General features: G+C 39.6%; 4 long non-coding RNA genes across 4 annotated transcripts; all 4 read right to left on the bottom strand.

The window, feature by feature from the left end:
- Positions 1-3,341: 3,341 nt before the first annotated feature.
- LOC145419987 (uncharacterized) lies at positions 3,342-4,147 on the bottom strand. Its single transcript, XR_013901263.1, has 3 exons — positions 3,830-4,147; positions 3,512-3,622; positions 3,342-3,425 (listed from the first exon to the last, which is right to left on the bottom strand). It is a non-coding gene; the product is annotated as an uncharacterized LOC145419987 (long non-coding RNA).
- A 339-nt stretch (positions 4,148-4,486) lies between these two features.
- Positions 4,487-5,594, bottom strand: LOC145419986 (uncharacterized). The gene is made up of 3 exons (XR_013901262.1): positions 5,456-5,594; positions 5,144-5,366; positions 4,487-5,025 (listed from the first exon to the last, which is right to left on the bottom strand). It is a non-coding gene; the product is annotated as an uncharacterized LOC145419986 (long non-coding RNA).
- Positions 5,595-6,415: 821 nt separating this feature from the next.
- LOC145419985 (uncharacterized) lies at positions 6,416-7,538 on the bottom strand. Its single transcript, XR_013901261.1, has 3 exons — positions 7,400-7,538; positions 7,088-7,310; positions 6,416-6,969 (listed from the first exon to the last, which is right to left on the bottom strand). It is a non-coding gene; the product is annotated as an uncharacterized LOC145419985 (long non-coding RNA).
- A 9,307-nt stretch (positions 7,539-16,845) lies between these two features.
- LOC145419984 (uncharacterized) lies at positions 16,846-24,315 on the bottom strand. Its single transcript, XR_013901260.1, has 4 exons — positions 24,067-24,315; positions 21,292-21,323; positions 20,205-20,231; positions 16,846-17,633 (listed from the first exon to the last, which is right to left on the bottom strand). It is a non-coding gene; the product is annotated as an uncharacterized LOC145419984 (long non-coding RNA).
- Between the last annotated feature and the right edge of the window lie 2,762 nt (positions 24,316-27,077).

Below are 27,077 nucleotides of genomic sequence, written 5' to 3'. Positions count from 1 at the left end.
TGTGGAAATCCAACAAAAAGTTATGACGAGAGAAAAAAGTGGTTCATTTCCACAGTTTGAAATCTGAAGAAATCTGAGCGAAGGACGAATTTCCTACCCTCAAACAAGTCCAACTCATTTCAGAACGGTAATAGGTGAGAAAGAAATTCTTGAATTGTGAGCGTCAGGGGTGTCTGAAGATATTCGGGGACAAGCCTCATGTCTTAACTTTGCTTCGTTAAGGAGATATGACGATTCGAATATGCCTCTCATTACAGAAATCCAGCGGTGATTTTGAACAAGCTCTCCATTCACTTTATATGGAGAGTTTTCTGACCTTGTGTTAGTCTGAGGAGATTTGCAAAAATTCTATAAATCCCACAACAATGATGGTGACATTTTCTGAAAGCCAGCAAAAATACCTACGTTTTGATGTATAATTTGTGGAAGTTGAGTGAAAATTGAGCAAGTAGCAGGAAGTTGTTCGGACATGAAGTGAAAATTGCAAAACCTTCAGTGGCACACTGGAAGCCAAGAGCATAGCAACCATAACAACACATGTATTTTGTGAAAAATCACAATTTTGCAACTCAAAACTTTAAGAGGCATAAAAGTAAAACAGTAGAAGATTTGAAAAAGCTGAATCATACCTGAATAGCCAAATAATTTGTGAACATTTTAAAATTTGAATGGTTGTTCTAGGTGAAAATATGAGGAAGTAGTTAAGTTTCAAAAACAGGCAAAATTTAGCAGAATTGCAGAAGTTTCCCATTCATTTCAATGGGACAAATTAAAGGAAAAAAGCTTAATATTTTAAAAAGTATAATAGTTAAAAATAGCAAAAATCGTAGCAGGAATTAGCAAAAATAGCTGAATAGTTTAAAGTTTGAACGGTGAAAATAGCACAAAAATTGTGGAAGTAGTTAAACGGCGAAAAGTGTACGGAAGCAACTAGAATAATAACTAGAAAAATTTGCATTTCCTGCGAAAATGCAGTGTGGATGCTTTAAAGCTGAAGTTGCATGCAAAAACTAGCTGAAAAAGCTGAAAAGTTGCAGAAATTGTAAAGCTGAAGCTGTCTGCTGAAGATAGTTGAAAATAGCTGAAGAAGCTGTAGAAATCAAAGCCAGTTTTTAAAAAGTTGTTGAAATTTTAATAACTTTGCAGAACAACATCAAGTTAACAAAAATGAAATAACTTAGCAGAAATGCAATAACTTAGAAGAAACATAACAATTCAGCAGAAATGTTGTAATGTACCAGAAGCTACAACTTAGCAGAAATGTAATAATTTAGAATAACATAACTTAGCAGAAATGATATAATTTAGTAGAAAATTAATAACTTGGCAGAAATATTACAACTTATCAGAACTGCTATAATTTTGCAGAAATGTAATTATTAGGAAAAAACTGTAAACAGATAAAAGCTGAAAATGATGACGTAACCTCAAAGTTACTTGTTTAACTGTGAAAAATGACCAGAAACATTAGAAAAGGAAGAAAACCAATTCAATTAAATTTATATAGCGCCAATTCACAACAAAAGTCGCCTTAAGGCGCTTCATAGATACAGAGAAAAACCCAACAATCATATGACCCCCTATGAGCAAGCACTTTGGCGACAGTGGGAAGGAAAAACTCCCTTTTAACAGGAAGAAACCTCCAGCAGAACCAGGCTCAGGGAGGGGCGGCCATCTGCTGCGACCGGTTGGGGTGAGAGAAGGAAGACAGGAATACCAGCCAGCAGATAAACTGATGTGAAACAAAACCAAAGTAAAATTGCAGAATTTACACAGTTGGTGAAATGTAAAAATGGCAACAAAAAACCCCCAAACAAACAAACAAAAAAACAAAAACAAACAACATTTAGTTAATAAATGCACAAGATGATTTGATGATAAATATGGTACCAATCTACAAAATACTGTCGAAATGAAGTCCACATTGTGATATATTTCAGGTGTGGAGAGTCACACAGCTAAACAATCGATGTGCATATTTAAAGAATCAAATAAAGAACATTGTTGTGGAATAAATTACAGTGAATAATAATCACTGCCCTGCGTTAGAGAGTGACTTATGATGAGGTATTAATTGGCTTAACTTTACCTCTAACAGCTTTTCACATAGTGCTGTGACCAGGGTGAAATCCATCATAAAGTAACTGTAAACAGTAGAACCATTAGCATGAATGTTATGGTTCTACTCTGATCAAAACTCAAGTCAGCTGTGTGACCTGATATAAAATGATAAAGAGGAACACATATAAATGACCTTTATGAACTTTTCAAAATGACTTTATATGTCTGACCCATTATCTCTATATATTAGAGCAGATGTGGAAAACCACTGTTAGACCTACTCTATACTAACACAAATACAGTCACAAATTCATTGCTAGTGTGACATGTGGTCCTTTTTGCCTTTGACCAATGATATGCTGGTTACTTGGACCAGTTTAGTATTTGCTGTCACAGAGGAATGTTAACCATAAATCCAAAAGACAAAACTGAAAAAATATGTTAATTGCAAACATGTTTTTGCTTAGTAAAAGGATTGAAATTACATGGAAACTGTCACCTTAAAGCCTCATTGTAAATATCATCACAAACAGATGTTTTCCACACGGTTAACAAAGCTCCACCACATCCAATCACTGCATATAAATCTAAAAGAAAACAACAACAAATAAAATGTAATTAACACAAGTGAAGTCTAAGGAGCTTGGAAAGAAAAGCGTCTGGACTTCTTTGAGTTCCTTGAAGACGTTTCACCTCTCATCCGAGAAGCTTCTTCAGTTCTAAGGGTCAATGGTGGAGAGTCCCAGATTTAAACCCAGTGGGAGTTTCTCCCCAAAGAGGGACAAAGAACCTCCTGATGATCCTCTACCTAATCACATGAGCCAAGGTGTGAAAGTGGGTGTGGGTCCCAATCAGCCAGGGTTTTGGGTGAGCTCATTGTGAAACCTGGCCCCACCCTATCATGTGATTTCCTGAGGTCAGGAAATCACCCACGCCCACTCCCAGGATGTGAGTGGATGTTACGGTGTCTGGGGAGGGAACTCAAAACTGGATTATAGATGGCAGACAGTTGGTGTTGTAAACCACCGCCTCTGTTCAAAGATGGTCGCTCACAGTGGACGTAAATGGCTTCTTTCACTCCTCCATCCTCGCTGCACTTTACAGCGTACACCACATTGTTAAGTTTGTGTTTAGGAGTTTTGTCTTTCAGGTGAACCAGTTTCTGTCAAAGTGTGTTGCTGGGTCTAAAGTACACTGGGATGTCGCATTTGGAGAAAACTCTCCTGAGTTTTTCTGATACACCGGCTACATAGGGGTTGTGTTGTTGTGTTGTGTCTGTCTGTCTGTCTTTCTTATCCTCCCTCGCTGGTGTCTGATGTTCTTTTCTGTGAAGCTGGAATGCAGGCACACTGGACGAGCTTGTTCTAAAAAATACAGAAAAAGGAACATTTTATTTGTGTTAAGGCCTAAAAACTACAAATAAGTTATACAATGAACAATATTGAAATACCTTATAGGTGCTGCAGGCCACATAACCAGAATCCAGAGCAATCTCACACTCGCATGATGGTGAGGAAAGACATGAGCTCTGCAGGGAGGTTTGAATGTCTCAGTTGGGACACTGAAGAACTCAGAAGACAGCAATACATGCACAGAGAGACAGAGTAGAAAAAGCATAGATTTGTAATCTATAATGTGAATTAAAACTCAAAAAGTGTCAACAAGTATAATCATTTGAGTGTGGAATTATTTATGCAATAAACAGGATTTTAATTAATTAATTGAATTAAAAACACTGACATTTTTTATCAAAGATAAAGAATCATACCTCTCTCTGCTCTGAGGATCACTGAGCATCTCTGACAGGAAATACAGTTTCCTCAGTAGGAGTCATCATTGATGGTCTCAGAGGTTGTAGTGTGGCAGCATGATGATGGTCTCCAGATCAGGCAGGAGGTCAGGTGATGGGTGTGTCATCTTCTCCATTGAAGACACACTGGTATGGCAGTTCATAACACAGCAGTCTCCTTGTGGCATGTAGTTATCTGTGCAGTCCAGCACTGATGGATCAGGTTTGGCTCAGCAGTTCATGAAGATGGTGTTAAGATGTTGTTGTTTCAGCTGAGGATGGTGAAGTTTGAAGGTTTTGCCACAAAGGAGACTGTGCCCTATCTGAAAAAATATATCTACAAAACAAGTGCTTTTAACACCACCCACCCAGCTCAGCCCCCAAGTGTCTATGTAATGCTGGTATGGGGTGTCAGTTACTAAGTCTAATTAGTACATAGGGGATGACAATGTTGTTGCATCTGTCTTTCTTATCCTCCCTCGCTGGTATCTGATGTTCTTTTCTGTGCATCTTTGCTGACTTTATAAACGCCCAATTAGGATAGCCACACGTTTTGAGTGCTTCCTTTACATGTGTGTGTTCCTTCTTTTTCCCTTCAGGCTTAGAGGGAACATGTTCTGCCCGGGGGGGGGGGGGGGGGGAGGGATGTGTCCTAATTACTCCAAGTTTGTGTTCCAGAGGGTGATGGAAGTCAAAGAGGAGGTACTGGTCCGTGTGTGTGGGCTTCCGGTAAACTTCGATGTTGAGTTTGCCGTTCTCTTCAATGTGCACAGCGCAGTCCAGGAAAAGCAAACAGTCATCCTTTGTGTCTTCCCTGGTGAACTTGATGTTTTTATCCACGGCGTTAATGTGCGCAGTGAAGGATTCCACTTCTTGCCTTTTGATTTTGACCCAGGTGTCGTCTACATATCTCTACCAGTGGCTGGGTACTCTTCCTTTGAAAGAGCCAAGAGCCTTCCTTTCCACTTCCTCCATGTAAAGGTTGGCTACAACAGGTGACACAGGGGAACCCATGGCACAGCCATGTTTTTGTCTGTAGAAACCCTCGTTGTATTTGAAATATGTAGTGGTGAGGCAGAGGTCTAACAGTGTGCACATCTGATCGGGTGTGAAGTTGGTCCTGTCTTCCAAGGAGCTGTCTTCTTGCAGTCGTTTTCTGACAGTCTCCACTGCCTCTGTAGTGGGTATGCAAGTGAAGAGAGAGACTACATCAAAGGACATCATGAGAACCTTCACAGACATGACACAAGGGAAGACTTTTGATTTAATAACTAAGCTTAAAACAAGTGTTACCTTTGAATATTTGTGGGAAAAATCTGATGCTACCCCAAGAATACAAAGCCACACTGGAAATGATGACAGGCTTGCAGCCCTCTGTCTTCCTGGAGTGAGGTGCCCGATCAGTAGAAGTGAATTGACAGAAGTCAGTGTCTGTAAGAGTGGCCAAACACTGATACTCTGTCCACTTGCGTAGAGTCTAAGAAGCTGGAATGCAGGCACACTGGACGAGCTTGTTCTAAAAAATACAGAAAAAGGAACATTTTTTTTGTCTGTAGAAACCCTAAAAACTACAAATAAGTTATACAATGAACAATGTTGAAATACCTTATAGGTGCTGCAGGCCACATAACCAGAATCCAGAGCAATCTCACACTCACATGATGGTGAGGAAAGACATGAGCTCTGCAATGAGGTTTGAAGGCCTCAGTTGGGACACGGAAGAACTCAGAAGACAGCAATACCTGCACAGAGAGACAGAGTAGAAAAAGCATAGATTTGTAATCCATAATGTGAATTAAAACTCAAAAAGTGTCAACAAGTATAATCATTTGAGTGTGGAATTATTTATGCAATAAACAGGATTTTAATTAATTAATTGAATTAAAAACACTGACATTTTTTTTTATCAAAGATAAAGAATCATACCTCTCTCTGCTCTGAGGATCACTGAGCATCTCTGACAGGAAATACAGTTTCCTCAGTATGAGTCATCATTGATGGTCTCAGAGGTTGTAGTGTGGTAGCATGATGATGGTCTCCAGATCAGGCAGGAGGTCAGGTGATGGGTGTGTCATCTTCTCCATTGAAGACACACTGGTATGGCAATTCATAACACAGCAGTCTCCTTGTGGCATGTAGTTATCTGTGCAGTCCAGCACTGATGGATCAGGTTTGGCTCAGCAGTTCATGAAGATGGTGTTAAGATGTTGTTGTTTCAGCTGAGGATGGTGAAGTTTGAAGGTTTTGCCACAAAGGAGACTGTGCCCTATCTGAAAAAATATATCTACAAAACAAGTGCTTTTAACACCACCCACCCAGCTCAGCCCCCAAGTGTCTATGTAATGCTGGTATGGGGTGTCAGTTACTAAGTCTAATTAGTACATAGGGGATGACAATGTTGTTGCATCTGTCTTTCTTATCCTCCCTCGCTGGTATCTGATGTTCTTTTCTGTGCATCTTTGCTGACTTTATAAACGCCCAATTAGGATAGCCACACGTTTTGAGTGCTTCCTTTACATGTGTGTGTTCCTTCTTTTTCCCTTCAGGCTTAGAGGGAACATGTTCTGCCCGGGGGGGGGGGGGGGAGGGATGTGTCCTAATTACTCCAAGTTTGTGTTCCAGAGGGTGATGGAAGTCAAAGAGGAGGTACTGGTCCGTGTGTGTGGGCTTCCGGTAAACTTCGATGTTGAGTTTGCCGTTCTCTTCAATGTGCACAGCGCAGTCCAGGAAAAGCAAACAGTCATCCTTTGTGTCTTCCCTGGTGAACTTGATGTTTTTATCCACGGCGTTAATGTGCGCAGTGAAGGATTCCACTTCTTGCCTTTTGATTTTGACCCAGGTGTCGTCTACATATCTCTACCAGTGGCTGGGTACTCTTCCTTTGAAAGAGCCAAGAGCCTTCCTTTCCACTTCCTCCATGTAAAGGTTGGCTACAACAGGTGACACAGGGGAACCCATGGCACAGCCATGTTTTTGTCTGTAGAAACCCTCGTTGTATTTGAAATATGTAGTGGTGAGGCAGAGGTCTAACAGTGTGCACATCTGATCGGGTGTGAAGTTGGTCCTGTCTTCCAAGGAGCTGTCTTCTTGCAGTCGTTTTCTGACAGTCTCCACTGCCTCTGTAGTGGGTATGCAAGTGAAGAGAGAGACTACATCAAAGGACATCATGAGAACCTTCACAGACATGACACAAGGGAAGACTTTTGATTTAATAACTAAGCTTAAAACAAGTGTTACCTTTGAATATTTGTGGGAAAAATCTGATGCTACCCCAAGAATACAAAGCCACACTGGAAATGATGACAGGCTTGCAGCCCTCTGTCTTCCTGGAGTGAGGTGCCCGATCAGTAGAAGTGAATTGACAGAAGTCAGTGTCTGTAAGAGTGGCCAAACACTGATACTCTGTCCACTTGCGTAGAGTCTAAGAAGCTGGAATGCAGGCACACTGGACGAGCTTGTTCTAAAAAATACAGAAAAAGGAACATTTTTTTTGTCTGTAGAAACCCTAAAAACTACAAATAAGTTATACAATGAACAATGTTGAAATACCTTATAGGTGCTGCAGGCCACATAACCAGAATCCAGAGCAATCTCACACTCACATGATGGTGAGGAAAGACATGAGCTCTGCAATGAGGTTTGAAGGCCTCAGTTGGGACACGGAAGAACTCAGAAGACAGCAATACCTGCACAGAGAGACAGAGTAGAAAAAGCATAGATTTGTAATCCATAATGTGAATTAAAACTCAAAAAGTGTCAACAAGTATAATCATTTGAGTGTGGAATTATTTATGCAATAAACAGGATTTTAATTAATTAATTGAATTAAAAACACTGACATTTTTTTTTATCAAAGATAAAGAATCATACCTCTCTCTGCTCTGAGGATCACTGAGCATCTCTGACAGGAAATACAGTTTCCTCAGTATGAGTCATCATTGATGGTCTCAGAGGTTGTAGTGTGGTAGCATGATGATGGTCTCCAGATCAGGCAGGAGGTCAGGTGATGGGTGTGTCATCTTCTCCATTGAAGACACACTGGTATGGCAATTCATAACACAGCAGTCTCCTTGTGGCATGTAGTTATCTGTGCAGTCCAGCACTGATGGATCAGGTTTGGCTCAGCAGTTCATGAAGATGGTGTCTGAAAAAATATATCTAACAAAACACGTGCTTATAACACCACCCACCCAGCTCAGCCCCCAAGTGTCTATGTAATGCTGGTATGGGGTGTCGGTTACTAAGTCTAATTAGTGCATCAGAAAGCAGGGGCTACACCTAAAGCCCACACTTTTTGATGTCTTTGTTTATTAGCAGCTTTTTCCAGCTGCTCAGAGAATTCTGACTTGGCCTTTATCCACCCAAACCCAAACCCACCTGGATAAAGGCCAAGTCAAACTCACACACCATACCAGCATTACATAGACACTTGGGGGCTGATCTGGGTGGGTGGTGTTAAACTGTAGTCGGGAACTTTCAGAAAACTATCCATTTACTTCTAAATCAGTTTTTATACATATTCCTTAAGCTGTACTAATGTTTTTCTCTACATAATGTATCATTATACACATCTCTGGTAGCCTAAAGATAGTTTATAACTTTTGACATTTTTTACCTGTAAAACATGATAAGCAAAAACTCATTCATCACAAAAACTTTTGATTCTACAAAAGCTACTATAATCAAGAAAATATAATTGTCTGTATTTATTCATGTGACCCATATTAAATACCTGCATTTATGTGGGATTTATTTATTTACTATTTCATATTTTCAAGCCCTTGGAGGGGAAGATCTCGTTTGTTGAGCTACATACGTCACAGTAAAAAGATTTAGTCATTTAAAACATGAGAATAAAAGAAATGATGTTGGTTTAATAAATGTTGCAGCACATTTCAGATCAGAGGTGCATGATAGCAGATGTTCTCTGCTCTGCATGAAGTTCAGCAATGATTTGGTGAAATGATTAATAACATTGCAATAAGAAAGGGTCTTCTTACAGACAGAGTAGGGAAGACAATTTTTTCAATGAAAAATATTTTTCATGCTCTACAATCAGTAAACTCTGTAACAAACATGATCTGTAATTGTTTCAAAACTCACCAGACGACTTCATGATTGGCTCGAGGACAGGACACAAAATACAGGGTTGTGGTAACTGTAATATGATCTCAGAACACCTGAATATAGACATTTCTGTGGCTGAGAAATAAAAATGAGGTCAAGCAGGGTGTTCTTGTCTGTAGTGCCAGAAGTGATCAGCTGTGAATACCCTCTCGACTGAAACTGCTCCAGAATCTGTTTTCTTCCACTCTGCAACTGGTTCTCATTAAAATCTCCACACACAATTATTGGGTGACAGTCCATTATTTCAAGTGAATCTAAAAGACTTACCAGGTTTTGCATGAATGGTGTCAAACTGTAGTCAGGGGGTCTGTACACAACAGCAATGAGTGCAGGGAATGGAGCCTGAACCTTCAACACTAAAAACTCAAGATCAGTGACATTATGCAGATACTGTTTTACCTGAACCTGAAAATGATTCCTCAAATACACAACAACTCCACCACCACTTCTGCTGGCCATGTGAGGAAAATTTGTGTAGGACACATGTCTGTTGCGTTTGAACATGGTGTAGCCATCCAAATGAAGACTGTCTGCAACAAAGGAGCCTTGAAGGTGAGACTCAGTGAGACACAAAACATCTGCTAAACACATTTCATGATGACTCTTGATGTCACTGATGTGAGATGGCAAACCCTCTGTATTGTGATGGATCAGTGTAAGACTGTCAAGTCTGCTGGCTGTTTCTCTGACCTGAAGAAGAGGCATCATTTCCTCAACACTGGCTTGTCTCATGGTTTGGAGCGCTGCAGTTACCTCGGGATTGGCGTAAATCTTTTTCTCATCCAAGTCCTGCAAATAGAGTCCACTGAGAGACGTCACCCTGCTGAGAGCAACATAAGCCATACCTGGTTCAAAAATGTTCTTCATTGAAACTACAGCTGTCTGTGTTGTAAGACCCTGAGTTTTGTGAATTGTGCAAGCGAATGCTAGCTTTACAGGAAACTGTCTGCGTACTGCTCCTTTAAACTTCAGACTCTCCTCTGCTCTCTCAATGTAAACCAGATCATCAGAAGCTGCATTAGCACTGCGGTTGTGTCTCATAGGCTGCCGGTTGTCCATCCTGAGCCCCAGTTTAATTATGTGTCCATCATTTTCAGATCTCACCACCTTTACCAGTATACCAAAAGCACCGTTGACCAAACCGTTTAGTGTGTCCAAGTTTCTGGTCAGCATGACTCGAGCTCCTTCAGCAACATTCAGAGTGTCAGGTAAATCATTTCTCCCACCTGTAAATGGTTTGTCTCTTCGTTCCATTCTGCCTGTACATTTATCCTTCTGGAAATCGTCTGCATTGATGATTATGATGTTTGAATGAAGCTTCTTCAGGGTATCTGTGTTGTGGGATTCCACATTCTTGTTGGTGGCATAAATGTGTAAGACCTCAGTTGGACATTCTTCTGGTGCAGTCACAGCCTGTGACAACAAATCTCTGTCGCACTGAGAAAGCTCATCTGTCTTTTCTTTGACTCTAATCCTGTTCAGCATCTCTGCAAAGGCCACATCATCTTTCTGACGCATGATCTCGGTTAGAGTGATCATCTGAAAATGTTCCTGCCATAGGTCAATCTGTTCTGGATCGTAAACACAGAGAGGTTTAGACTGTCGCACTGGTGGCAGCTGGTAAAAATCTCCAACAGCTAAAACTGACATTCCACCAAAAGGTCTCTGAGTGCCTTTGATTTGTTTCAGTCTTGCATCCACATAAGCAAAAAGGGGTTTTGAAACCATTGAAATCTCATCAATAACAATAATTTCAGCATTCATCAGCTCAGATCTGACTTCATCCAGTTGGTTACCAAGTCCTTGAATGGGTGGTTTCAGACTCCTGGGTAGTTTCAGTAGAGAATGTAATGTAGAGCCATTGATAGAAAAAGCTGCTGTACCGGTAAATGAAGTCAGTAAAACAGTTGGATTTGATATGTCAGCTTCTTCTGCATTAGCAGGCAGTCTGCTCAGGATCTTTGATGCTTCAGAGTGAATACACTTAATCAGATGTGACTTTCCAGTTCCTGCACCACCATTGATATAGAAGAAAAATGGATCTGGGTTCAAACCACAAACTCGCTGAATACACCAGTCTCTTATGGCATAGAACACGCAGGCCTGCTTCTGGTTCAGATTCTGATACATTACACGTACCACGGCTGGATCTACTGCAGGTTGTTCTCTGATGGCTCTGATCTCTGTTACAGCATCAGACTGACGACTGTAGTCGGGGACATTCTCCTGTTCGTTCTCATCATCAGAATGTCTCTCAGGAAGATTCTCATCACATTGCAGCCTCACAACTTCAGATTCAGGAGCAAGATTACACCATTCATCAATCACAACATCCCTATTTTGTTCAAACTCTTCCAGTGCACTCTCAATATCCTCAGAGTTCTTCTCATACTTGTCTTTATTTCTTTTCACAACCCTTTTCACAGACTCACTGTGGTCTGAACATGGAAGTCGTACAAAACCTGAGTTGTAGAAGGACTGATAGGTTTGGAACCCTTGTGGTTTCAGTTCCTGCTCTGATCTGTGTGGAAGGTAAAGTCTCAACAGTCGACCATAATATTGCTCAGGATCTTTTTCCTGTGAACAGTGGTAATATCTGATTACAGCTGGTTTATCATTCTTTCGCCTTTGTACAAATCCAAGCTGGTTTAGAAGAGGAAGCACATCTTTTCCTTCATTTGGACCACTCACCAACCTGCACAAGGCAGCAAAATCAGCCAGTGACATTTCCTCATATTCTGGGGTCTCAGGTCTGCATTTGTATTTATCACTCAAACTTGTCATCCAAATATTACAACTGTCGTGTGTTGTGCTTTCCAGGAAGCTCATGGGCCGACTCATTTTTACTGGGTTATCATCTGTTGGTACAAATACAACACTGCGGGAACATTTTTTCATTTTTAGGCCACAGACTCGAGTCACACACTCCTGTGCGCTGATTTCTCTCTTTTTTGAGTAAGCCTGCATCACAGCTCTCATTTCATCACACTCATTGACGGTGTTCTTATCAGAGTTGTCAATAACTGTCTTCAGGTATTCAGAGAGGCCAGATTCTTTCTTTGTTATATATTTACAGAGGTATTCTATACATGAATAGGCATTCAAAATGAATGAGACATCTAAATTAGAGTTCCAGGCTTCAAGCAGGTCTGGGTTGTAATTGTTGATCCAACACTCATTTGGGTCACGTTTCAGAATCAGAGCTGTTTTCTTGTTTATGTCTTGGAGGCATTGTTCATACTCATTCATTGTCAAGTTGCATCGTGACAGAATCTGCTCTATGGTGAGGGAAGCAGCTTCAGGTTCCTTCAGCAGGTTCAACAAAGGTCTGAGTTTGGCTTTTGCAGCTTCAGTGTCTGAATCCTCATCCTGTCTCACAATCATTGTTCTTGTGGCTGGTGGTTTGGGAAACCCAAATCTACAACCAGAGTTCACACTCTTAAAGCATGTCTTTGTGTGGTTTTTGCTGTGCTTTTGTAGCTCAGTGACTTTTTTGTGCAGTTCAGGTTGTTTTGCTGGATCAGGGAGTTGAGCTGAGATGTATCTGTCAACAAAGTCACAGACAGTTTGGTCGTCATCCACATCTGCTTCTACCTTTTCTCGAATCCACAGCAACATGTGTATATGTGGACTACCTCTGTGCTGGAACTCAACTCTGTAAAAGTAATCAATGATCTCACCAAGGGGCTGTGCAGGAGAAAAAAGCAAATCTCTGAACAAAGCCTCAACACGTTTATCAAACATTCGCATGGTGGTTACTGGATTTGATCTTAGAATTTCACACTTTTCTGACCAGTCCAGGGCTTCAAAATCAACCTCTTCACCTTGCTGTCTCTTTATTGCTTGAATCACTTCAGGCCATCTCATCTCAGCAGCAGAGAAAGTGACAAAGAACTGAGGTGTTCCTATTTGGCGAACCATGCTGAATAGATCTCTGGTAGTTTTCTGCCAGTAAGCTGGAGTTCCTCTGAGTGGCTGCATAAATCTGATTGCATCTTTATTTCTTACCAGCTTCTCTACTTCTGTCTTACTTTGTAACATTCCTGATGTGATTTTGCGTCCATCTTTGGTCATAGTTTTACCTTTCCTTAGCTGTATTGTCATGCTGGAATTAGCCAAGTGTATTTCAGTGACAAACTGTGAGAAAAACAGGTAATTTGTGTCTTTAGCAAATCTTGCATCAATGTTGAAAAGCCTTGACTTGAAGTAAGCACTTGGTGTGAGTTTAAGACGTCTCTTTTCATCCAGTGTATTCTGACCAGTAGGAAACTGCACAGGAAATGCCATGGCTTCCAAATGAGGAGTTCTGAAGAAGCTAACAGGATTGTTTCTTTCTGCAGGAGCCACACAATATGTGTTATCAGTGAAACAGAGAATCTCTTCTGAAATGTCTACAGGCTGCAGACAACTTTCTAGAGCAAAACCTCCATTGTTCAAATCACTTTCTGGTTCATCTGGATTTTGTTCCTCTGGTTGTTCATCACAGGATTGCATATTAATATCTTGGTCACTTTGAGACTCACTTTCACACAAAAGGGCATCTTTTTCATAGTTGTCAATTTCCATTAAATCTGCTTCATTATAATCATCACTTGCCATGCTGGCTTCATCACTGCTGTCATCATCAGGTAACGTTGGATCACAAAGCAATGCATCATCTCTGATAATAATATCTGTGTACTGTGGATGAATTTGTTTCAGTTTACGCAGAGCTTGAATGAGTTTAGACCAGGTGACAGTCTGGAACAGCTGATGGCCTTTGTAGCACAGTCGTCTTTTCAGCTTTATCCTCATGATCTGTGATTGGCTTCTGATCCTCGGTAAACTGTCAACTGTTTGTTGGACCTCAGATGGTACACACACCACATTACCACGTATGAGTCTCTGTCTCCCCTTTGGAAGAGGAATAATCTTAGCAAATGGTATGCATTTGGCAATCAGATGTCTCTCCAGAATGTTGAGATCACAAAGTTCAGCTGGAATATCCTGCAGTTCTAAACCATTAACAGCAGCAAGCCTGGGCATGCATCCACTTTTGAGGGAACTGTGACATGTGTGACAGATATACTCTTTTTTTCTCTCAACAGGAAAGCTGCAGTGATCATGACATGCTTCATCACACACATGAACAAATTTACCAGTTAGGCACTGATGAGCTACAGTCTGGTGTTTTGAGTAATTTTCTCTTTTGCAGATTTTCACCTGATTAGGAAAAGAAGCTTTTAGACAAACAGTACAAACATAAGATGGTGCTGACTTAATGTTTGATCTGAAACGAGATATGGCCTCATTCATTAAAGTGTTCTCTGGATGACACTGTAAACTCTCAGCTGGTCGATGCATCTGGCGATATTTCCGTTTTATATTCATTGCACATCTGATATTATGCATCTGTCTGAAAGAAAAACCGTTCCAATATTTTACTCTCATTCGTTCTCTCATATTGTCCTTGTGTTGTTGCTGAAATTGTTTTTCTTCTCCATACCGCTTTGTCATATAAGATCGTTTTTTCTGTTTAAAATCTTCGCTTTTTTTATATAGGTTATATACATATGACCTCATGTAAGCTTTATGTTTCTCTCTGAATCCAGCACAAGTTCTGTAATTTCTTCTTATACGTTCCTTCTGCTGTTCTCTAAACATAGGAAATTGTCTATAAGATTCTTTATATGTTTTTCTCATACGTTCCTTCTGCTTTTCTCGGAATAAAGAATCGTCTTTATACATCCTTATGACACATTCTCTTTTTTTCTCTCTTATTTTAGCACTTTCTCTATAGGTTCTTCTGAAATGTTCTCTCTGTTTCTCCTTATAGGTAGCATTTAATTTATACAGTTCATTTTTGTACATGCTCTTTTTCTGTCTGTGATCAGGATCATTACACTTCTTAGTTGAGTTTTTTTTCTTTGTCTTGAAGCTTTCATCAAACCTGTACATCTGCCTTTCTTTCGTCTTCTGATTTTCCTTTCTCTGTGGTAGCTTTTGTTGGGTCAATAATCTTCTCCTCATTTTTTGCCTTTCATGTTTACTATATTTCAGCAGTTTATCTGAGAGTTCCTGTGTTATCTTAGTTGAACTGGAGGCACTGTTTGAATCATTCTGAGGAACAGAATCTGATGTTACCTGAGTGTCTCTTACAGAAGATGCAGAGGTTTCTATTTCTAAATAATCAGAAGGACGATTGTTCAGCTCAGCAGCTGGCTCATTTGAATAATCCACTCTGGATGACATCACTTCAGTAGCTAAAGTGTCGGCCATAGTGTTCGGTGTCTGCTCAGTGGACTTTGGGGTTTCAAATTCAGGTTCATTTAAAGCTGGTGCTGGAACAGTTGTAGCTGTTTGTCTGTTTTCATCAGCATCTCTTTGGTCAGCAGCGTTTTCACTGTGAAACTCGATGGGCTGTAGCTCATAAGTGCAGCTTGGTGCGATGCTAAACATTCGGTACAAACGTTTGATCCTGTCAATCATGTCATTAAGACGTGTGAACTTCAACATAACTGCAGTTCCACCACTTACACTTAGCGACAATGGCATACCAGTAGACTTACGTGGGTGAGGGTCAAAATATACATATTCACCTGAAGTCAGCCTGCTAACAGCGATGACTGTTCCTCCCATGACTAGCAAAGCGTAGCGAACGTCTGAAGCCAAACACTGTAGTCCCTGTTCAAGGCTCGGAAAGTGATCTGTACCATCAAATGTGCCGTAATGAGCAAACTGAGACATGTCGACTTGATACTCGTGTCTGCGGCTGGTAACAACTGAAGGAAGTTCATCGCAGGCTAGAAACACACTGTTCACAAACCTCAGTCTGGCATCTGAATAGACTGCATGGCCTTTGTCCAACACACGGTTTAGATCTGCTCTGGTAATAAATTCATCCTCGTGTAAGAATGACAGGAAAACCAAACTGTTAGCCATGCATTGCTGATTCCGGTACTTTCCATACCTAGGAGCGGCCTGGCTTCGGGAAGCACAGACGCTACTCACTCGTGGACTTTCACTGTTTGTAACCTGTACATGAGACTGTCCTGGAGCTTGTCCATCATGCTGTGTTTGTACAGTTAGCTGGGGTTTAGTCTGGATTACCTGCATAACTTCAGGCTCTGGGACAGACACTGAGGGAACACTTCTTTTTACCACATCTGCATAAGACACTGTGGCTGTCTCTCCATCATGCTGTGTTTGTACAGTTAGCTGGGGTTTAGTCTGGATTACCTGCATAACTTCAGGCTCTGGGACAGACACTGAGGGAACACTTCTTTTTACCACATCTGCATAAGACACTGTGGCTGTCTGAACACTGCTCTGCACTTCTGTGCTGGGAAAAGCTGAAACACAAACCTTTACCTGCTCACTGCTCTGAGAAACATTCACCTGTTCTTTCTGCTTTTGCCATCTAAGCTTCAAGGACTGCGACCTTTGACTTTTTCTTGGCATTTTGCTGAAGTACAACCTGGAGCTTATATGTGGTTATACACAAATATAAACAAAACTGAACCTTGAAACACAGAAAAACTTATAACTCCTTAAGTTACTGTTAAATCTGAGAAATGTACTATTATACTATAAAATGTTTTTATGAATATATGAATAGATGTTAAAAAGCTGATTTGTACTCCAAACTCAAAATAAAGGAAATTCAAAGTTCTCTGGAAACAATTTGGTCCGTTTTATTGTACCTCTTTTAGAAACGGGGTTTCTTCAGCTGGATGTTCTGCAGCAGTCAGGAAACAGGAAGTCTGGGTCCTCAGGCACTTCTCGATGACAATACTGACTGAATACTTACACTGAGTGACAAAATGGGTTAGTCCTTAAATAATAATACTATAAACTTGCAGTCAAATGTTATAGCCAATGAAACAGACTAACAGACTGGATCTGATTTATTATTTATCTGAATGTATGTATTACAAAATAACCAGATTATCTTATTACAAATAAACTTATAAAAAGGTGATATTTTATACAATTGATCAAAGTAAGCCAAACTAGCAGTCCAAACTAAAGTCTAATGCAAAATTAAAATGACAAATGTAGGGCTGTGTAAGTAGTTTCTACTATAAGTTCTACTGTACTGTAATTCTACTACTGTATATTCAACTTGTAATTTAAAGCAAAATGACTGAATGTGAGAGAGCTTAATGACAGGAAAGAAAGAGCAGTGAGAGCAGAGATCTCTCAGAATTCTGTAACAGATAGATCAAGTTCTGGTAACTTGGATTTCTGAAAATTGGATTCTGAAAGGATTCTCAAAACTTGGATTCTCAAATTAGATAGAGCAGTAGAGATAGAGGGATACAAGATGGAATGGCTTTCAAATTAGATAGAGCGGTAGGGATAGAGGGATACAAGATAGAATGGCTTTCAAATTAGATAGAGCAGTAGGGATAGAGGGATACAAGATAGAATGGCTTTCAAATTAGATAGAGCGGTAGGGATAGAGGGATACAAGATAGAATGGCTTTCAAATTAGATAGAGCAGTAGGGATAGAGGGATACAAGATAGAATGGCTTTCAAATTAGATAGAGCAGTAGGGATAGAGGGATACAAGATAGAATGGCTTTCAAATTAGATAGAGTTGGGAGAGTGATAGGATAGACAGAATTGCTTATAATGATAGAGAGAGAGAGAGGATCTTCTGCAGCAGGTCACCTGTAAGACACAAAAGGCATGGAATTAGTCATATTTCCAACATGCTTGGATTTACCATATTCTTCAGACTATATGGCACACCTAAAATCCTGTCATTATCTCAAAAACATACAATGTGCCTAGCGTATCGATTCTGGTTATGCTTACTGACCTCAAACGGGATTTCTGTGGTACACAGCGCTCAAAATTCTGTCAAATATTTTAGTAAGACTTCGTAAGCTACAAAGCTGCGCTGCTTGATGTATTGTCAGAGCATTATGGCTACCATAGTCAGGACCCTCGCAGAGTAATTCGTACGGTGCTTCAACATAACATTATGGTGTGTGTACAAGGACCTGGCACGTGCTAAGAGACATGCTTAAGAAGCAGATTTCAAACTGATCAACCCATGAAGAGTTTGATGGATTTGTGGATGAGGAATGAACTGAAAAAGTGAGTGTATTGTTCTGTATTTTATGTGTTACAACTGAACAGTGTTGAGAGTTGTTTGTGAATGACTTGAATAAAGTTTGACTTATCTGACTGTTTGTTTGGCTTAATCTGCCTTAAAAACAGGCTTGTTTATTGACATTATGCCTTATAATCTCAAAAATACAATACATGTAGGGCTTTAAATACTAAAGACTTCTACAGTAAATTATTGGACTGAACAGAATGACAATGTTTAACAAATGATGGTGGAACTGTTATAAGGACATTTTTACATTCTATTAAAACAATAAACTAAGTCTATAAACTCAAACTAAGACGTGCTGCTACAGTAACTTACTGTAAATATTAAATGGTCCAACAAAACCAACACACTGAGGTTACAGCACAGTTTCAGGTCACTCTGTATGAATTTTGGCAAAATGAGAAATTTGGAGACAGCTAGTTTCTACACAGCAGTTTCTACATATTTCAGTCACATTTGGGGCATGTTTGATGCACAGCAATAAGCACTACACTAAATCTATAATAAACTTATCATAGCTGATATAAAGGCCTAATTAGCAAAATTTAGTATGATGATCATTTCTTTGTAGATCATTTCATGATAAAAAGAACAGAAGTGAGTGCTGTATCTGAGCTGTTGCATGTAAGATCTTTGCTGGACATTCCCACATTTCTTAAACAAACAAACATGACTTTCAGACAGTTCATCTTTTGTAAATTAGGCCAGGATTATTTTCAAAAAACAGCCTTGATAAAAATATCAGGCCACTATAAAATGTCTTATGTTTTCATCCCACCTATACTTTGCAAGTCATTATGACAAATTACAAAAAGCAGTTTTTAGGCAGTGATTTAAGGGAAGAAGCTTTTGAAATCCACAATGCCCTACCACCAGTGGTCTCAAACTCTGGTCCTTAAGGCCTGGTGTCCAGAAACTTTTCTATGTGTCCCTGTTGCAACACACCTGAATAACATTAGTAGGTCATTAGCAAAACTCTACAGAACCTGACTGCATGCTGAGGTGGTAATTCAGGAATTTGATTCATGTTATAGCAGCTCATGAGTGAATGAACATGATGCAATGAAAGTACTTTTAGAAGTACATTTTTCCAAACACTTAAATTACTTACATTTGAGTAGTCTTAGGGGATGCCACTTCAGCACACAGTCAAATTCTATACTCTCACTAATGACCTACAAATGTTATTCAGGTGTTTTGTAACAGGGACACGTGGAAAAGCTTCAGGACACCGGCACTTGAAGAGTGGAGTTTGAGACCCCTGTCCTATGTGAATATTTAATTGTCCCTAAACTGCTAGTCGTGAGCTGCTCTAATGTGAAACAAACACATATAGTTCTGTAAAGGTTTACAAAGAGACTACTAAGGATCTGGAGACCTCAGAAAACAGAAACCCTCCCAGATGTTGTAGCTGAACATGCAAAAACAAGTTGCCTAATAATATCTCAATGATAACCAAGAGCTGTGCTGACTAACTGCACTAAACTGAATCATCTATAGTGAGAGAAAAACACCAGCATTAAAGTCAAACATGGTGCTGTTACTGTGATGTCCCAGAGTTCCTTTACTACTTCAGGACCTACATCAACTCATCAGGTCCTGGGCTTAAGTTTAATCACACTTAGGATCTGAAGCACACAAGCAAGTCCAATTGAATGAATGAAACAAAACACATGGTGTAAACTAATCAGTCTGGACTTTAATGAAATTAAGATACTTGGCATGACTTGAAAACCCTATATTGGGCCTTAATTAAGACTTTTTTCTTTTCTTTTTTTGCCTGTCCTGTTTGGATCTAATTATGACAATTCTGAAATTATAGTGGACCAAAATCAACCAGTGATGTAAATCAGTCATTACCAGTTACTGTAAATGCTTGATGGTAATTGTTGCTATCAGGGCATCCACAGCTGGGTATTAGAGACCAACATGTTTTTACATTAGACCAGGTTGTTCTGGTTCAAAAATGAAATCATCACTTTAAAACTGCTTTTTGTATTTATCCAGGTCATCCTTGTTAGATGATTTGAAACATGTGAAAAAAGCATAAACAAAATAAATCTGCAAGGAAGAAAGACCTTTCTCAGCACTGTACCGCAGACAAAACCTTTACTTACCAGACTTGCGACGATCAGATCAGTATCCTAGAGAAAGGAAACAACACATCAGATCACTGTTTAATGACTTACACTGTTGAACCTCTTCGCACACAATCCAATTTACTGTGACATGAAATAACTAGTAAAATCCTCAATTTCTTCAAGCCTTTATGAACTCACTGTAGTCTAAAGAGGACAAACTTCAGTTACAGAGTCTCACATGGTGATAACATGTGTAATAAAGGCATGCATACTACAGAAGTGCAAAAAAGAGGCACCAATATTTGTTGGTACAGATTATGGCTTTTTAGCTCCATCATTTTCTATCACAAGTCAGTGCTTAATAAAGTGTGAAAAAACCACAACTGTTAGAATCAACGGAAAACCTCATTAGGTTTTAGTTCTGATCTGAATATGTAAATCCTAAAATACATGTAAATTCTGACATGTTATAGTAACAACAGTGGCACGCCATTTTTGCAATTACAAAAATTATAATAAAGAGTCCTTCCATTGTACCTGTTGGCAGGAATCTTTTTGTATTTTTCAATATTTCCCTTTTATATAAAATTTTAAACACATTGTATCAAGCAAATTATTAAGAAACTGATTTAAACTTATTGTATATAAATTACACACAGGCTTTAACATACACAACATTGCCTACTCACAACTCTGGTTCTCTTAGTCTTTTATTATTGCTTAAATGTTTAACGTACCACTTCTGTTCACTCAGGCAAAAATACTTCTATAGTGGTCTGACTTTAATGTAATACATAAGCAGAATATGAGTGAAGATATAAATCAACAACTGTGGTGCTCTGCTACGTAAATCCACAAACAAACGGAGAACACAAACAACTGTATAAAAACAGTTGTTTGTGTTCAAACATAAAAATCAGACACAAATGGCCTGTTAAACTTCAGGGACAGTCAGAGGTCATGTGTGGGGCCTTTGCTGCTACAAGGTATAAATTCTGACCATTTGATTTTGCCCATCAATAAATGGTAATGTCACAAAAACCAAACTACGTTAGGTAAGTTGCTAAACATGTTACACAGTGACAATGTCATATTACTGCAGTTACAATTGCTGCTTACTTACCAGCAAACGCAAAACCAAAGTTCTGTTTCACTCTGTAACAAAAGAACAAAAATACAGAATCAGACAACTGAAATCAGCATCAGAGTCAATACTGCATCACAATCTATAGTGAAAAAAAAATCTGTTAAATTCTTTGTTTACAACAGCTTTACTATAAACACCCCATCTTCTCTTTCTGCACCTTATTAAAGATTTCTGTCTTTATTAAGGTGATGTGTCGTTTTATCAATCTGCAATAAGCCACAGAAATTCCTCATTAACGTAAAGCTCTAATACTTTGGTGCCATTACATAGCACATCAGATACCACAAGCAAGGATTTGCTCGCACTGCACACTTGATCAAATGATAACATCACAGTTTCAAAGCATGCAACAATCACAAATAATACTTGATACTATAAATGCTTGATGGTACCGTATTTTCACGACCATAAGGCGCATTTAAAAGTCTTAGATTTTCTTCAAAAAGTACGGCGCGCCCTATAGCGCAGTGCGCCCTGTGTGTTGTAAGGAGGACGTAGTAGAGAACACCATGAGAACGCTAAAGGGTGAAGTGTGGGCGTTGATCGTATATACCGGACAATCGCACATACCTGTCTAAAAGGACAGGTATGTGCATTATGTGGAACATCGTTGTTTTAACAACCCTGAAAATGGCAAAGAGACACGCTTATGAAGCACAGTTTAAACTGAAGGCCATCAGCTATGCGGAGGAACATGGAAATCGAGCAGCGGCGAGAGAATTTAAGATTAACGAATCGATGGTTCGCAAATGGAGGAAGCTAGAAAACAAGCTCCGGCAGGTCAAGAAAACGCAGCTGAGTTTCCGCGGACATAAGGCGAGGTGGCCCGAGTTGGAGGAAAGACTCGAGCGGTGGATCATCGAGCAAAGAACGAGCAGGAGAAGCATTTCGACGGTCACCATTCGGCTAAAAGCAGTTTCACTAGCTGAAGAGATAAACATTGAACATTTCCAAGGAGGTCCGTCTTGGTACTTTCGTTTTATGAAATGGTGCCATTTTTCCATCCGGACCAGGACTACGGTAGCGCAGCAACTTCCAGCGGATTATAAGGAAAAGCTGGCCATCTTCCGCTCCTACTGCAGCAAACACATCGGCGACAAAAACATCCAGCCCAGCCACATCACAAACATGGACGAGGTCCCGCTCACTTTTGACATCCCGGTGAGTCACACTGTGGAGAAGAAGGGGACCAGCACGGTAGCGATACACACAACGGGGTATGAAAAGTCTTCTTTTACTGTTGTGCTTGGCTGCCATGCTAATGGACAGAAACTGCCGCCTATGGTGATTTTTAAGCGAAAGACTTTGCCTAAAGAGAAGTTTCCAGCAGGAATCATCATTAAGGCAAATGAAAAGGGCTGGATGGATGAGGAAATGATGAAAGAGTGGCTGAGGGAGGTGTATGTAAGAAGACCAGGTGGTTTTTTCCACGCATCACCATCGCTCTTAATCTGTGACTCTATGCGTGCCCACCTCACAGCCGATGTGAAAAAACTAGTGAAACAAATGAACTGTGAGCTTGCTGTCATTCCGGGAGGCCTGACAAAGGAACTCCAACCGCTGGACATCGGTGTGAACCGCCCGTTCAAAGTAAGGCTGCGAGCGGCCTGGGAGTGATGGATGACCGATGGAGACCACAGTTTCACCAAGAGTGGAAGGCAGCGCCGGGCGAGTTACGCCACAATTTGCCAATGGATTGTAGATGCTTGGGCTAACATGTCTGCTGGCACTGTTGTTCGAGCTTTTGCAAAAGCCGGCATCATTTCCGAGGAGCCGCACGGCACGGAAAGTGACTCTGACAGTGAAGAAAGTGAACTTGGCATGTTTGATGGAGATTTAGCGCAGCTGTTCAATTCAGACACAGAGGATGAGGACTTCGATGGGTTTGATTGATGATAAAAATGTGAGTACCAAACTTTGTTTTGCTCCTGCTTTATTTTTAAATACGCACACTTGTATGCTTGTGTGTTGTTGATGATGATGATTACCGGTAATAGAAATGTGAGTAAGGTACCGAACTCAGGTTTGCTCCCGCTTTATTTTTAAATACGCATACGGTACTTGTATGCGCCCTATAATCCAGTGCGCCTTATGTGTGTGTTAAATACAGTAATGGCACACATAACTGAGACTGCGCCTTTTAGTACAGTGCGTCTTATGGTCGTGAAAATACGGTAGTTTTTCGTATCAGGGCTTCCACAGCTGGGTATTAGAGACCAGCATGTTCTCACATTAGAACAGATAGCTCTGGTTTGGTTTTCTCTGCTTCATACGTGAAATCATCACTTTAAAATGCTTTTTTGTATTTATTCATATCATCCCTGTTAGATGATTTGAAACATGTGACAAAAAAGCATGAACAAAATAAATCTGCAAGGAAAAAAAAAGACTTTTCCCAGCACTTTACCTCAGACAAAATGAACTCACTTTAGTCTAAAGAGGGCAACATTTAATTGCAGAGTCTCAAATGGCCTTAACATGTGTAATAAAAACAATAATTACTACAGAAATGCTTTGATAAGCCTTTAAAATTAAAATTAGACATAAATGGCCTATTAAACTTCAGGGACATTTTTAGGGACACTCAGAGATCTATTGGGGGGGCTTTACTGCTTATAAATCCTAAATGTGTTTTTGCCCATGAGCAAATGGCAAGATATCACAGAAAGCCAAACTATGGTATATAAATTGCTAAACATGTTACACAATCCCAATTTCATATTGCTTCAGTTACAATCACTGTTTACTTACCAGCAAAGGCAAAACCAAGCTTTATTTCACTCTGTGTAACAAAAGACAAAGAGCAAAAATACAGGATCAGAAAACTCAAATCAGCATCAATACTGCATCACTCTCTGTTGTCAAAAAGATTCACTAAACTTCTTTGTTTACTACAGCTGGAATACAAACAACAACTCTCCTCTGTTTTCTTTGGTCTACCTCTCATTTAAGATTGCAAAACACTCATACATGAAAAACTGCACGATGTATATTTTTAAGGCTTTAATATTTGAGGTGGTCTGCATTCAAATTCTACTTCCTAAAATATTATCAACTGCACATAGTATCATTAAATATGCTGTAGTTTTAAAATAAATATCTATGTACCATACTAATAATAATATACTGCCATATTTTATTTATGTGAAGGTGGGCTGTTGTTTATTTCATTAATTTTCCACAAAGTCAGAATTTAAACTGTGCTGCAGATTTAGGTTGGCACAAACAAGCCTTGTTAAACAGTTCTTAAAAATTAAAGTCTACAAATTAGGAGTTCTTATTATTCTTGGGCTATGTCCACATGTACACAGGTACTTTTGAAAATGGAGATTTTTCTATCCGTTTGCACCTTTCGTCCACACTTAAACGGCGTTTTCGGTCACTGAAAAACTAAAAACGCTTGCCAGGATATTTTTGAAAACTTTGTTTTTGCATTTATGTGTGGACAGGGAAACTGAGAAAACGCAGCGCCTTTTTTGACGTCACACTGTGCGCCACGTTATTGTTTCAGTGAAATGAATTTCTACAATACGGTTACTGTTAATTGTTCTCTCTGCAGTGTTTAAATGCTTACATATACACACACAGTTACTGTCCCCCGACACATATGACTCGGTTCTGCTTTTATGCCCCATCTTTGTTTGCTATTTCCCACCGAGGCTTCTAGACTTTTCTGATTGGCCAACATTTCTACACGGTTAGGAATATATCGCCACCTGTTGCTTTGGTATGTTCCTAGCAGAGTTTTCCTTCATTTCTGCATTTACGTGTGGACGGGATTGTTTTTTAAAACGAAAACGTAAAGTCCCAGTTTTCAAAAATACCCGTGTATGTGGGGACATAGCCTATGTTTAATCCCCAGTTTCTCCCCCCCTCCTTTCTCTTAATTAATCCACAAGACCTGGACAAACGTGACTCTTTTTCTCCCGTGTTCGGTCAGAGGCGGTAAAATGGCTCCTTTGATCTTGCCGACAGCTGACACTGAATCTAAGATGGCGGTTTGTTTAAAACTTTACAGCATAAAGAATGAGGCTGTTTTAACCAACTGATTTGTGAAGAGAACTAACTGCACCTTATTTAACAGACTGAGAAACACGAACACACCAAATGTTATTAATAAAACAACACAATAACCGTGGTTTACCGTCAAATCTTCATTTCACACTGGGCTCATAAGAAGGCTAGTCGTTAGCATTGGGTTGTTAGCTTTAGCTCATCAAACACTGCTTTTACATACAAAAATGACAACTTTTCACTAAAAAGCAATCATTGTGTTACTTTAACATGAGTTATACCTCGGCTGGCTTTATAAATCACTAACAAGAACTTGTTAAATCGCGCAAACAGAGTATAGACATTTAGGAGAGGAGAGGAGAAGCAGAGGCGCAGCACTCACCCAGAGCGGACTCAACGAAGTGTTCAGAAAGGCGGATGTCCGGCAGTCAGGTAAAAGATGAGGCGTTCACGGGTCGTAGGAAATTCCAGTATTACACACAATGGGCATTGTAAACATAAAAAATGTAGGTAATTTTAAATATTTTATACAATATCTATTTGCTACAGAAAAAAACTAGCAGAACTTTAATTCTATAAGTTAAATAAATATTATTAGAAGGCTCTTCTCCTGAACACCAACACCAAATAGCTGGTGATAGAGTTCACCAGACCTAAAAAAACAAACAAAAAAGACAACCAGTCCAGGACAGTCTGCAAAGATGTTTTAAAGACAATATATTTATATATATATATAAACCTTATCCAGTAAGTATTCCCCTCAAACAAATGACCATAATTTCCTAACCGTAAGGGCTTGAACAGTCATTCTTAATTCTTACACCGTTTTGTTCAGAAGAGAAGAAATGTATAGAAATAGTATGATTAAGCATAAATACTACATTTAGCAGAAATACTATATTAAGCAGAAATCCTATAAAAAGCAGAAATACTATATTAAGCACAAATCTTATAAAATAGCAGAAATAGTATGATTTAGCACAATAGTAATAACTTAAACAGACAAAATGGAAAAGCAAAATGGACAGCTAAAAAATGCTGAACATGCTGAGGGTCCGTCAAATATACTTGTTAAATGACAAAAATCTGCAAAAAAAAATATAATAGCCACACAATCACAAATATGTACATATAAGGAAACACACATGCACAGAGAGACACACACACAAGATCCAATTCAGTCAACCAGTCTAAATATATTGAATATGAGATCAATGAGATCATCCCATTAAAAGGCTTTCTCTCTCTCTCTGTCACACACACACACACACACACACACACACACACACACACACACACACACACACACACACACACACACACACACACACACAGGGAGAGAGAAGCAAGTTTTCAGTCAAGCAGCCTGTGAGCTGCTGAATTTGAATCCACCAATCAGAGAGGCTGTGTACTTTTTCCCAGCAAAACTGGTGCCTGCTGTGCAGAGAGGCACAGGATCTTTGCAGTCTATTTCTCATAATGAGGACTCCCCTCAAACAAATGACCATAGTTTCCTAACCGTAAGGGCTAGAGCGGTCATTCTTACACCGTTTTGTTCAGAAAATATGGGGGAATCTTCCAGTGTTGACAATTTATCATTAAAATATGAATTATTGAAGATATTTGACTTGTAATAGACCATAACTGAATAGAAGTGAAGCAAAAACTGCTTTGACTTGTCCTCAGCTGGCTGGGAAGCCATGGAGGCCTCAATATGCAATTTGTATGTCTCTGATATGTAAATTTGA

The sequence above is a fragment of the Astatotilapia calliptera genome, chromosome 14 (genome assembly GCF_964374335.1).
Source record: "Astatotilapia calliptera chromosome 14, fAstCal68.1, whole genome shotgun sequence".
Taxonomy (NCBI): Eukaryota; Metazoa; Chordata; class Actinopteri; order Cichliformes; family Cichlidae; genus Astatotilapia; species Astatotilapia calliptera.
Note: the sequence above shows the minus strand (reverse complement) of the source record. Positions and strands in the feature narration are given on the sequence as shown.